Raw genomic sequence first — 4,872 nt, forward strand, 5'->3', positions numbered from 1 at the left:
GTTAACAGTACTGCAATGGGTACCAAAATGGCTCCCAATTATGCCAACATTTTTATGGGTCATATTGAAAACCAACTTTTACAACTAAGTCCTGTAAAACCTCATACATGGAAACATTACATAGACGACATATTTTTCATTTGGACAGCCGGTCTTGAATCACTTAAAGAATTTATCTCACATGCAAACTCCTTTCACAAAACTCTCAAGTTTACCTGTGATTACTTGCCTACCCTGATTAACTCGGGTTATAGGGTTTTTATTCATCTGTATGTATGTGTATATAGATATGTATATGTGCGTATATATATGTATGTGTAGGTATATGTAGTAAATATATATGTGTATGTGTGAACACAACTATATACATATACATATATGTATATGTGCGTATATATATGTATGTGTAAGTATATGTAGTAAATATATATGTGTATGTATGAACATAACTATATATATATACATATATGTATATGAGCATGTATACATGCTTATATGTGTATAGAAATACTTTAAAAAGAAATCTTACTATATAACTACAACTACTTTGAACATAACTCTTAATATACAGCAATACAAATTCTTACTATACAAACTGAAGTCTTAATACCTATATCTAATAGAACTAATACCTATATCTTAGGCTTAGACAGAAGATAAGTATGCCTTTGATTTAAGTAGAAGATACTTACATCTTTGATTTAGACAGAAAATACCGATATCTTAATTTTGTACAAAATATATCTATATTTTAGATTAAACTCACTGGTTTGAGGTAATACGTAGAACTAGGTAAGGGATCACCAAGGATTAGCAGTACACATTTGTTATCAGGATCGAATCTATAAAACAGTAAAAAAAAACAGTTAAACGTTATTTTTTCGTTCATTTCATACTAGGAGTAAATAGTTCAAGAATTACCAGTGCACGCAGGCTCTTTAAATTAATTATTATAAAAACTCAACAAAAACAAAAACAGATCTAAAATCTTCAGTAGCTTCTCTGTATTTAAGAAGGTTATTTTGGAACCACAAAGCAGCTCCATGTGAATGTACAAGCTTACAATGTTAAAATCCGGGATTCGACTCCTATCCTCGGTGAACACAGTATAAATATTCCATTCTGTAACTTTACACTAAGAAAATAACATCATCATTATATGTAAGTACATAAAAAATATGTTATTGTGGTATATTTTAAGTATTTACCGAACTAAATCAATTTAGAAGAAAACCTTTAGTTGAAAGTATTCAAATCCATCGATCCTCATTCGAAATATCAAATGAGTGTTGCTACTGTCTAAAGAGAAACAATAATTCCGTTTCATGACTTTGACATCTTCTGCACCAGAGTTAGCAGAAATAAAAGAGGATTTCAGATTGTTATATTGCAAGAACTGTGAACGCAAAATACTAATAATAAGAGGGTGTTCTTAACTCGTCCACTGTCCGGTTCTTATAATTTAAATATTGGTAAGGACAATTTTTTTTGTTAGTTTCTTTGTCCCGTAATAGGCTAAATCACCATCCTTCTTAACTAGAACTTTTACCATATGTAGTGCAAATGTTGGAACAGAGCTTTTACTACATAGTAGTACAACTAATTGAAACAGAACACTTACTATACACTAGTACAACTACTTTAAACAGAACACTTATTATATAGTAGTAAAACTACTTTAAACAGAACACTTACTATACAGTAGTACAACTACTTTAAACAGAACACTTATTGTACATTAGTACAACTACATCGAACATAACTATTATTATACAGTACTACAACTACTTTAAACAGAACTATTACTATACACTACTACAACTACTTTAAACAGGACACTTACTATATATTATTACAACTGCTTTGAACAGAACTCTTATTATACATTAGTACAACTACTTTGAATACATCTCTTACTATACCGTACTACAACTACTTTAAACAGAACTCTTATTATGTCGTACTACAACTAATTTCAATAGAACACTTACTATACAGTACTACAACTACTTTGAACAGAACACTTACTATACAGTACTACAACTAATTTGAATAGAACACTTACTATACAGTAGTACAACTACTTTGAACAGATCTCTTACTTTACAGTACTACAACTAATTTGAATAGAACACTTACTATACAGTACTACAACTACTTTGAACAGAACACTTACTATACAGTACTACAAATAATTTGAATAGAACACTTACTATACAGTAGTACAATTATATTGAACAGATCTCTTACTTTACAGTACTACAACTAATTTGAATAGAACACTTACTGTACAGTACTACAACTACTTTGAACAGAACACTTACTATACAGTACTACAACTAATTTGAATAGAACACTTACTATAGAGTACTACAACTACTTTGAACAGAACACTTACAATAGTGCAACTACTTAAATACAGCTCTTACTATACCGTACTACAACTACTTTAAACAGAACTCTTATTATGCCGTACTACAACTACTTTGAATACAGTTCTCACTATACCGTACTACAACTACTTTAAACAGAACTCTTATTATGCCGTACTACAACTACTTTGAATAGAACACTTACTATACAGTAGTTCAAACGTTTAAGCATAATTCTTACTATACTGTAGTATAACATGTCATATTTTTCAAAGTCAATATCTTAGAAAGAGGCTTCTTTGAGTTGCTACATAAAAACTAAACTGATTGAGTCATTTTAAGCCAACTGTCGTTTTAGGTAGCTGTATTCTATTCTTTAACTCCGTTGAATGAAACATAAAATATTTTGAGTTAGTTTCTGACTGATAATTTATTTCAAGACTTTATGCGTCATCTGATATTTATCAATAGAACTCCAAACACTTATCTAAAGATATTCTTCTGAACTTGTTTTTTTTTTCTGTAAAAATTTCCATATTAACACATGTTTTTCAATATTATGACTTCCACCCAATCAATAATAGAGTTTCTTCAATATACCCTACAGTTCGTGTGTTTATTAGATTCACCAGAATTGAAGTAATTATCTGATATGCGTGCGAAGTAATTAAGGTATTTTAAGAACTACTGTCCTGTTGCATAACTTTCAGTACATAACAATTTGAGTAAATTTTCACGTGATCAGGATGCTTGTAGTTAAAATCTAGTTCTTACTTTCCAGTTAATTAAACCAAGGAATCTTATTGACGTTATATATCATACTTAGAAATGAAAAGTAGATTTGCTCACGTAAATCCGTAACAAGTGTTGTTCCACTGGCATTTTGCTCCACACTCTATGGGAAGGATCCTAGGTACTGGGAGAGTACCAATTCTCGTAAAGTAAATCTCGGAGAATCCTGATATCACACGTATCAAGCAAGTCAGTACTATAAGATTCAACCAAGAGGATCCATGGTTATCTTCCATGCTGCCGACATAAAGGAAGTAGAATTATTATTTTTTGATGCAGTATTTCTAAGGCCATTTAAATCGTACGCATAAACATACCCAGGGTTTTCATTAAATGCTCTCCTGCGGCTCAGCGGTAAGCTTGAGGGCTTATAACGCTAAAAATCGGTGTCCGATCCCTGCAAAAAGACAACATAAATAACCCTTTGTGTAGCTTTGTGTGTACTAAAATATAAAAAAAACAAATGAATAGACTAAAATATTCTTTATTCGCCTTACATGAACATATTCTTTTTTGCATTACGCGAATTTTAGATGTGTTGTGTTGCAATAATTTTAAAATTGTATGTGTCCGATCAGATACCTTAACTCTTGTCACCACATATATTCTAATGATTAAAATTTGTTTAAGAATTTTGATCAAAGGAGCCGTCTAAACTTTTTTGAGCTCGTGAGTGTGAAACTGTATTGAAAACTGTAGAATAGTTTTCGTTATGGAATTTTTGTGATTGTACATAGAAGACAAACACTCGTAGCGAATTTATTAACTTCGAAATAGTTTCGATTTTTATTGTTATGGTTTGTTTGTTTTGTTGTTAAGCACAAAACTACAAAATTGGCTACCTATGCTATGTCCGCCACGGGTATCGAAACCCGGTTTTAACATTAAAAATCCACAGACTTACCACTGAATCAATAGGGGAGGGGGTTGCTTTTATGCTCTGAGAAACGTAAGTAAATTTTTGTGCGTCTTCGAAAAAAGTATCTGACATCTGCAAGAAATTAAAACGAATTTGAAAAGTGAGAAAGAATGAGAAAACCTAATAACATTTCTTATTTATGTTCTTTAATTAGTATTTTCTTATATTCAATAAGTGTTACTTTACTTGTACTTTAAAAAAAAACTATTAAATGTTATACGCTCATAACATATAGTAAAAATTATACATTTTTCAAAAATGTGTGATAACTGACAATATTAAAACTCATTCTGTTTATGTATTTCTCATAATGTCTTTTTATCGTTTATCAACGAACATTAAAATTCACAAACATTAGCTAAGATTATATAAATGTACAAGATATGTCAGTTAGTAAGGTGTTGCATAATTACGTACATTCACACACCCATATCTATCTACGGTTCGTTTAAACGCATTCACACACACACCTAAAATACGTTTACAAATAACCTGGAGAGATACAAGATTGAAAGGTCAGGACCACTTTATTTTATTCCATGGAAGGTGTGTGATGAAATGAAATATTAAAAGTTGACGGGTTAAAAGGATGTAATCGAAATTATCCCATTTTGACTGTGACATGGGAACTATTTGGATATCGTCAACAGTCTCATTTAGTATCTGAAACACGTGCCTCGCAAGTCTTCACAACCTTTGTTTGATGTACGGTAACTGAAATTCTTGTTGGCTTCATTTAGCTTACCTGATCTCTCCAGCTGTAAAGTCAGCATATACGGAGGTACATAT

The sequence above is a fragment of the Limulus polyphemus genome, unplaced genomic scaffold, assembly GCF_000517525.1.
Source record: "Limulus polyphemus unplaced genomic scaffold, Limulus_polyphemus-2.1.2 Scaffold1738, whole genome shotgun sequence".
NCBI lineage: Eukaryota > Metazoa > Arthropoda > Merostomata > Xiphosura > Limulidae > Limulus > Limulus polyphemus.